This window comes from Lycium ferocissimum, chromosome 5, assembly GCF_029784015.1.
Source record: "Lycium ferocissimum isolate CSIRO_LF1 chromosome 5, AGI_CSIRO_Lferr_CH_V1, whole genome shotgun sequence".
Lineage (NCBI taxonomy): Eukaryota > Viridiplantae > Streptophyta > Magnoliopsida > Solanales > Solanaceae > Lycium > Lycium ferocissimum.
The window spans coordinates 51,691,841-51,701,150 of NC_081346.1; the positions used below are offsets into that span (position 1 = coordinate 51,691,841).

Below are 9,310 nucleotides of genomic sequence, written 5' to 3' on the forward strand. Positions count from 1 at the left end.
GTGTTGACACCTAATTTTTGCCCTCCAAAATTCAAATTAACTAGTCAAACTTCTTGAATTCCAAACAGAGTAAAATAGTTACTCAGAAAATCAAAAATATTATCAAAACAGTTTTTGGTGATATTTTGTCATTTTTATTTTGAAAAATACCCTAATATATGTATTATATATATCTTAAATATTAATTATGTCTATTTGAAAATCAATTTACACAAAAAGGTAAGGGTTTTAATCAAATATGCAATTTAATTGTCAATTTAGTCATATTTTACTTTGTTAAAGTCAAGAAGCTTAATTAATTAATTGAATTATTATTTCATCTCAATTTTACTTAAATCTAGCTAAGTATTAAAATTGGTTTGATTTTGTAGAGGATTGAATTCCAATTTTTAGCAATTTGGCTATTAGTCTAAAGATTGGCTACAATTTAAATACAAGAGGCTACTTTGAATCCCAAATTTTGGCCATCTACTAAATCTTAAACTCAGCCCTCTTTCAGACTATTTAATCACAAATGCTTCAGCCCAATACCTGTCCGCCCCGGCCCATTTTCTTTAAACACCCCAAAGGCCCCTTAATCCTTCATTTTATCAAAACCAAACAAACCCTAAGCCTGAACAAAAGAAACTGATTGATTCCCTTCACCACGCGAACCCAACGGTAACAAAACCATTTTGGGGAATGATTTCGCATCAACTTTCGCGTGTATCAGTCGTTGTCCGCCCATTTTGGGCAAAGCATTTAATGCCTTTGTTGTCTTCTTCCCCAAATCAAATCTTGAAAATTTTCTTTTCTATCTGTTTTTCTCTTTTGTTTTCTGGAGAAATATTCGAATTTCAAACTCGAATTTCAAAGGAAATCCCACGAATTTCAGTTTCAAGTCCGTCCCACATCAATTGAAAAGCTAGAACCCTAGCCATTTGGTGTTCTATAAATAGAACCCTCTCCTTCATTGTCAAGGGATAAGTTTTTGACACCCCCAGAACCCAGAATGCTAAATGAATTCAGCTAAAAGGCATTTTGAGCCCGAGCCTTGAATTCGAGTTGTGTTCTGAGTTCAAAGTTAATAATTTTTGTTGGTTCTATTTGTCTTCATTGGTGAAAGATGATCGACTCAACTCTCGTCGCTGCTCAGCAAAAAGGTAATTTTCTTTCCTTCTTAATTTTATTTTTATTTCTGGTTGCGTATTTAAATTCCGCGCTCAGATTAGTTTAGTTCAAATCAGTATGCTAAGTTATTGATTTATGGTGAAACTGTTCCTTCCCTGTTTTCATTTAGTCCGGTCACTTTTTCTCTTTGTTTTGGTGTTTCATTTTCTGTTTAAACCCATTCAAGGCTTATGTTAGCTAAGTTTTCTACTCTGTGTTAGTTACTTCAAATGCTTAGTCCCAGTTTTGTTTATAATTGGTTTAAATCTTCTCTAGTTAACTATATGATTAGTTTATAGTGATGAGCTTATGGCTATTAGTTTTGTTAGCTAGTCATTGTTGTGCCCTTAGCTTGTTGCTGTTTTTAGTTTTGATGCCTTCTTAACGTTGACTAGCTAGTTATTACTATTGGTTAGCTGACCACAATTAGCCAGGAATACAGGACAAAGGGGAAGCTCTTTATTAAACTAACTAATCATGTTATTATGATAAACTACTACTGTTTGGATAGGTGCTAATAGGGAAAATCTGTTTGGATGGATATTCCTTAGCACTGTCTCAAATTTGAAGACCAAATATATTTTCTTTGAACAAATGAGCATTTAACTGTCTTTCTTTTAAAGGGTGTTCCAGTATGCTTAATCCAGGATCTAGTTTGACTTGTTGTTTTAACTCAAATTTGTAGGACTGAATGCTTGTTATTAGTTTAATCCTTCATCTTGTTATGTTTCAATCAATAAGTCCCCCTCTTTTTTTTTTTAGAGTCTGTTTCAGTATTGTTTCCAACTTAAATATGTTGCTTTCAATAACCTTGTTGCTTTCCTTTGGATTTTGGGCTGAGACAAAGTTTACTGATAACTGATAATATGAATCATGCTTAAGCCTTTAAGGAACTATTTTTCTTTTCAAACTAATCGATCACTGAACTGATTTACTTGTTGACTGGAGCATTGTTTGCTTTCTTTCCTTTCATTAGTCTACTTCTCTTTGAATTGACCTAAGAATGAGTAAAAGAATTGCTTTAAACAAATGTGGTTCCCCCAAGTATTTTGCTATCATCTCTTTTAAAGGTTCTAAAAAATGATTTTGGAATTGAATGAAGATTCTTAAAATAGCAGTGTTAAATATGAGTTGGAATATGTTAAGCATCTATATTGGATTACATATAGCATTGACCTTTCAAAAATTGATTTGTCATTCTCTCCAAAAAATGAAACACCATTAAGATGAGCTTAGGGGAAATTTTTAGCTAAAAGGAATGTCTGTTGAAACATGTTTAACCACTAAATCTAACATCATGTTTCTGTTTTGAGGTTGGAAAGGAACAATATACATTCTTGAGGGGTGTCCTTCTCTAAAAATTTAACCCTTGTGTGTTGTGTTCCAAGCATCAACCAAAACTGTTTCTGTGGTGGTTCTCTTGTCTGAACTCTCTTTCCTTTTTGAAATGGATGCATATTTGCTTTGACCTCATTTCGTGTTGCTACCTTCACCTAGAACCAATTGAGTTTTAGAATTTAATAGGTTGTTTGTTGTTTTTCTCTAAAAGAAACCAGGTGTGTAAAAATCTGATTTGAGACATTGCTTTATTCCTATCTTGTTGAGTTTCTAAATTGTTTGCATAAGGCCTTGATCCCTTTTCTTTTAAAGTGACTTGTCATCCTCCTTAAAAACAATGAAGTGCTATTTAAGATGAACTTAAATGAAGTGTTTAATTTCAAAAGAAAGATTGTTTTTTTGGAATATGTTCTGTTTGCTTCCTGTCCTAGTTAATGGTATAATTCTCTAAGTAACCAAAAATAGTTATCAATCTTCATTCGCTTATTTTCATCTTAACAGTAGGCATGGGTCATTATGGTTAGCTATAGTTTTACTTTGGAAAAGTTTTCTTTGAAGCTAAGTAGTTAAGAATGTTCCTTTTCGAATTCAATCATTGTTTTTTAGTTGTTAAATAGAAAGTTTTAAATTCTTGTTACCAGTTTCTAACCCATAGGAAGTGATTAATCATTATGACTAGGAGGCATCAGTTTTGGTTGAAATTTATTGTCTAAATGTGATGGATTCAGATGCAATTCTTAATACTCATTCTTCACCTTCCTTCTTTTGCATGATTTGGGGACTTTAAGTCCCAAATGTTCCGGAGTTGCTACTGAACCTGAGACTATTGCTGCACCATTACTACAAATCATTGGCTGTTTTTTTAAGGGAAACTGTTGCTATAAATAGCTGCTACATTTCAGACACAGTTGGTGAGTTTGATGCCATATTTTAAGGCAAAACAGTCATTACGCTTGAGGTAAAAATCTCTTTACTTTGATGGAGTTGGCTACTTAATTCTGAAGCCTATTTTGGGCTGAAACTGCTGGTGCATTTTAGCCATCTTGCTGTTGTATTTTGGGTTGAAACTGCTCCTGCATTTTAGCCATTTTGCTGCTTTACATTGGGCCATGAAGTGTTGCATTTTAGCCATTTTTCTGCTTTACTTAGGGTCATGAACTGTTGTAGTTTTAGCCACTTTGTTGTTTTACTTTTGGGCCATGAACCACTACATTTTTTAGCTGAATTTCTGCTGCGCTTTGAGCTAAATTTCTGCTTCATTCTGAGCTGAATTGTTATTGCATTTTGAGGCTGAAAACACTTCTTTTAGATTAACTTTGCTGCTGTAAATTTTCAGCAAGTGTTTACTATACTTGGCTGGGCCGATTCTCTATTTTGGTACCTATTTGAGGAGAGGTTGTTGCTTGTGGTTGCTCTACTGTTTTTCTATTACATTATGCTGCCTCACTTGGGGAGAATTGTTGTTGCATTCTTTAAAGGGTGTACCTGGTTGCAACACTTAGATGAATTGTTTGTTGCATCCTTGGGCCACTGTGATTGCTCTTCTAATGGATTGTTGCTGCATTTTGAGACCATTATATTGCTGCTACCTTTGCGATTAAGCTACTGCCTGTTGAAATGAACATATGCTATATTTGATATAACTACACTGATTTGAACACGATACTGCACTTGAGCCAATGAAAAATATGATTTTTGAGGCCATGCCTTGTCCGAAAAGATTATCCGTCGGTTTAGGCATTGATGACCTCATAGTAGTATCACGAGGTAGGAACGAACATGCGTTTGGCAAGGCAACTAGAATGGCCACTAGTCTGCAGCTAAGGCATGTTTCGGATTCCTTTGCCACATTCGGAAACATGAGTCTGAGCCTCTGTAATCAAAGCTTTCAAAGTTTGATACGGGTCCGAGGGATATTATTATTATGTTCATAAACGTCACCCTATGGGGTGGAGTATTATTTTGATTAACTACTTTTCCCTTCAATGTGCGAGGTAAAAATAAGCGAATTTGTGGAACAAAGCTTGAAGACGAATTAAGAGAATTGGATTTTTAGAGCGTTGGAGTGTTGGAGCTTTGGACGAAGAACTAGAAAGAGCATAGAAGACCTATTAGAATAGGATTGCTCAAAGATTTGGGCCCAAGGCCGAAAAGCTAAACTTTCTTTCCCTTCCCTTCAAAATATGTTTACATTAGTTTTGTATAAACATGTAAAAATACATTTGTGTAGATATTAAAACCCTTATAAGTTAGAACCTATAATTTAGGTAAATGATGCGGATAGGGACTCGAGAGATAAATGAGTTGTATTCCATTTGTTTAAAAGAATAAAAGTGAAAAATGTTTTTCTTATATAAAAAATTGATTACCTTTATGTAATATCTTTAAAGTATATTTCATGATTTAAAGAGTTTGAGAAAAGAAAGTGGAAAAGAATATTCGTGGGTAAGTCTTGAGCCTTAAAACAATTTTCCAAAGCTTATTTTGGATTAGACCCAACTTAAATGAATTCAAATGATTGAAATTTCCTTCAAACCCAAGTTTGGGAAAATGGCTTTGGTAGGGAATATGGTTGACCTTAAACGAGCTAAAATGATTAAATAAGTGAAATCGTTTCTTTATTTATGCTTATAATACTTATGTTATTTTCAAGGGAGAATACTCCAATATATATATGTAACACCCCGTATCATAAAAATAAGGTTAGATTCGTATCGTTAGAGTTTCAGATGAAATTTGAAGGTTTGAACATTTTGCGAAAGTGGTTGAGGGGCCTACTTTGGGCAACCATAACACCTTGATTCGTTGGGAATTTGGAAAAGGTTTCTAAATGAAAGTTGTAGTACATAGAAATACATGTCTAGGCATATAAGGATCAGGCCAATCAGAGTCCGGATCAAGGAGTTATGATCGTTTCAAAATTGCTAATAGAGGGGTGCTCAGATTCGATAGAATTGGCTAAGTTTTCTGTAGGTCTTCCTTCTAGCCATATTTAGTGAAAATCTGTTAAGAATTTGAGAAAACATAAAACATGAAAGTTCTAGCTCTTTGAAATAGCTTTCCAACGGTATTTTGTGGATCCCGAACGGAGCTTTGTGCTAGGAGCTATATCCATTTTACTAAATGCTGTCGACTTGGTGTAAAATTGACAGCGGAGCTCGCCGAGCGAGGCCCAAAGAGGCAAAGTCTCGGCTGGACCGCGCTCGCCGAGGTAGGGGTCCAAAAGTGGGGAAAAGTCAAGAAAATTGTATAAGTGTAAAATGGACAAGGGAGCTCGCCGAGCGAGGCCCAAAACGAGGTAAGGACAAGCCATCGACCGCGCTCAGCGAGCCAGGGGGTCCAAAATGACCCATGCTATAAATTCAACACTTAACACGAAATTTCAGTTATTAGACATTACAACTTCGTTCTAAAGCCCTAAGCAGCCGTTTTCCTCCTCTCCTCATCCTCCCACGTCAAGGTAAGATCGCTCTAACGATTCCTAAGTAATTCCAACAATTATTCATGATTAGTAACATGATTCTTCAACCAAAACATAGGATTTCCAAGGTAAATCCTTCCCAAATAATTCAAAGCTAGAAATTTTGGTGTTCTAAGTCAGAAAAGTAGTTTAGTTCGTTGGATTGGAGCGATTACAGGTATGTGAGGCTAACTATCTACGTTAGGGAATGTTCATGATTCTCCCTCCGCCTCATTCTTCATACTTATCAAGAATTGACTCGTAATCACGCTTTAGCCCTAGTTTCTTGAATAGTTGTAGAACTGATATCTTCTAGGCTTATAGTTTCAGAATTCGTTCATAGTGATTAATTTGAATATCATGAACTCAGCACGTAATCTTTATAGACTTATGTATTGTTACCACATGAGTCTAGAAATTCAAAGATGCTCAAAAACAACCAATGTTTTGCTTAGTCCAAAGATGTCTATTTCGGGCCAAAAGATTGTTCATTGTTGTTATGGTCTACTTTTATTAATTAACCATAATTGAACATATGTGATTTTGCCCAAAGGCACAGTCTTATGTATACGTATACTTGGCCGAGGCCATTGACTGACGCACTACTAGGCCGAGGCCATATTATTGAGCCGAGGCCCCACATATACAAACACAGATAAAACAGATGATTCAGATACAGAGCAGGGAGTATTCATATCTCTACTTCCTTTGCTATCACAAGCATGCTATTAGTTATGCTTTCTATTGGGCTCGCTTGGGCCCAAAGATTTTATCGTTTCAACCGCTTTACATACCACATAATTCAAATGTGCCGATGTCCTTTTTTATTCATGCCAGGCTCGCATCTCGCTATGCAGGCAAAAATATACAGGTTAACGACTCAGCTATTAGGAGTGTACGTATCAGCTATTGGTGAGCCCCAGATTCCTCCGGGCGTTGTCAACTATCCAAGCTTATTTCGCTTTTAGACAAATTATATTATTAAAACATTCTTAGAGGCTTCATAGACACAGTCCAGACAGTCAAGATTTGATATGTTATCCTTGTTGACAGTTATACTCAGTTGTTCAGTTGTTTTGGTTTAGCCATGTTGTCTACTTTAAGATATTTTCATATTGTCTATGTATTTCCGCATTATGATATTTCAGTCAGACTTCTAGATAATCAGCATGTGTTAGTTTTATTTTAATAAATCAGTTATGTTTTGGTATCACAGGTTGATTCAGCTAGCCGCTTGGTTAGCTCGGTCACATGCAATGTGCACGGGATCTCGTTTTACGTCCAAGCCCAGTTTGGGGCGTGATATATATATATATATATATATATATATATATATATATATATATATATATATATATATAAACTTATAAGGATTCAAATCATGACATTCAAGTTAGTAGAAACTCTACTTAAGATAAAATCTTAAGTGTGTTTTGGTCCGGAAATGAAATTACTTCAACCCTTATAAATCCTTTCCTAAAAAAAAACCCTCTTTTCCTTAAAGACTTTTTGCCAAAAAATGGAGTTATGATATGACATGACAATTTTTGCAAGAAAGAAAACATTTTAGCAAGTAATCACAATTAATCACACATTGAAGTTCGAAGGTCAACTGTATTCTATGGATCCTTAATACTAGGGTGCTTAAAACCTTCCCTAAGGGATCACCAGAACCCTTACCTCGAACTCTGATTTAAAAAGGATTTTTCTTTGATTGATAAAATCCTTTTAACTCGGTTTTTTTAATTTCCTTTATAAAATTAGTTTGCGACTCTAAAAAAATACTAAAATCCATTTAGAGCACCAACAACCTTTTAGTAGCTTTTATGCACCAGCGTAAAAGTTAACCGTAACAGTATGAATGAAATATCTGGAACTGTGAGCTTCCGTTAAAATTGTCTTAATCAAGTCATCAACACGGGGAACACAAACACGCCCCTTGATTCTCAAGACACTCTCATCATCAATCATGGCCTCCTTGGCCTTACCACGCAAGACTTTATCCCGAATCTTACTCAAACTCGCATCCTCGAACTATCTCAATTTTCTTCGGATCCACCATAAACCCCTCTTTCGATACCACATGCCCCAAGAAGGGCACAGACGCAAGCCAAAATTCACACTTAGTTACTTGGCATACAACTCCCTGTCTCTCAGCAACCCAAGAACAACCCTCAAGTGTTTTTCATGATCTTCCCTACTCTTTGAATAAACCAGGATGTCATCAATAAACACTATCACAAAAGAGTCTAGGTATGGCTTAAAAATGCCATTCATCAAATCCATAAAAGTAGCTGGGGCGTTAGTAAGCCCGAAAGACATAACCAGAAACTCATAATGCCCATACCTAGTCCAGAAAGCAGTCTTAGGAATATCCTCTGCCCGAATTTTCAACTGATGGTACCCCGACCTCAAGTCTATTTTTGAAAACACAGAAGCCCCCTGTAGCTAGTCAAACAAATCATTAATACAGGGGATAGAGTATTTATTTCAGATGGTGATCTTATTTAACTGGCAGTAATCAATGCACATTCGCATAGTCCCATTTTTTTTCACAAACAGAACAAGAGCGCCCCACGGAGAGACACTCGGACAGATGAAACCCTTACTAAGAAGATCCTGAAGTTGTTCTTTTAGTTCCCTTAATTCTACAGGTGCCATCCGATATGGCAGAATAGAAATAGGGTAGGTCCCTGGCTCTAAGTCAATGTAGAAATCAATGTCACGGTCCGATGGCATGCCTGACAAGTCTGCGGGAAACACATCCGCAAACTCACGGACTACAGGAACTGACTCGAGAGATGGACCGTCAACACTGTTATCACGGATATGTGCCAAATAAGCCAGGTACCCCCTATCCACTAACTTCTTTGCATGAATAAAGGAAATGATTTTCTTTGGGGAGGGACTAAGGTTACCCTTCCACTCAAGTCTAGGCACTCCGAGCATAGCTAAGGTGACTGGTTTCTGGCATGAAACTTCAGGAATTGCATCATACGATAAGGAGCTAACCAACTTATACGCAAGATGACATCAAAATCTATCAGGTCTAAAATCACTAGGTCAACCCAGGTGCCATACCCTATAAGTGTGATAGTACAAGATCGAAAAAACTCTATCTATAACCACATAATCTCCAACTGGAGTAGATACATGTATAGGGGCATCAAGTAAATCACAGACCATATCAAGACCCATAGAGAAATATGTAGATACATAAGAAAATATAGAACTCGGCTCAAACAATACAAAGGTTATCCGATGACAGACTGAGATGTTACCTGTAATAATTACATCTGAGCCCTCGCCCACCGGCCCCGCCAGAAAGGCATAACAATGAACTCGCGCAGCCGCGGAACCATC

General features: G+C 36.3%; 1 long non-coding RNA gene across 1 annotated transcript; it reads left to right on the plus strand.

Annotated features, from left to right (window-relative positions):
- The first annotated feature begins 595 nt into the window (after window positions 1-595).
- Window positions 596-3,400, plus strand: LOC132056885 (uncharacterized). Its single transcript, XR_009414999.1, has 2 exons — window positions 596-2,798; window positions 2,842-3,400. It is a non-coding gene; the product is annotated as an uncharacterized LOC132056885 (long non-coding RNA).
- The last annotated feature ends 5,910 nt before the right edge of the window (window positions 3,401-9,310 follow it).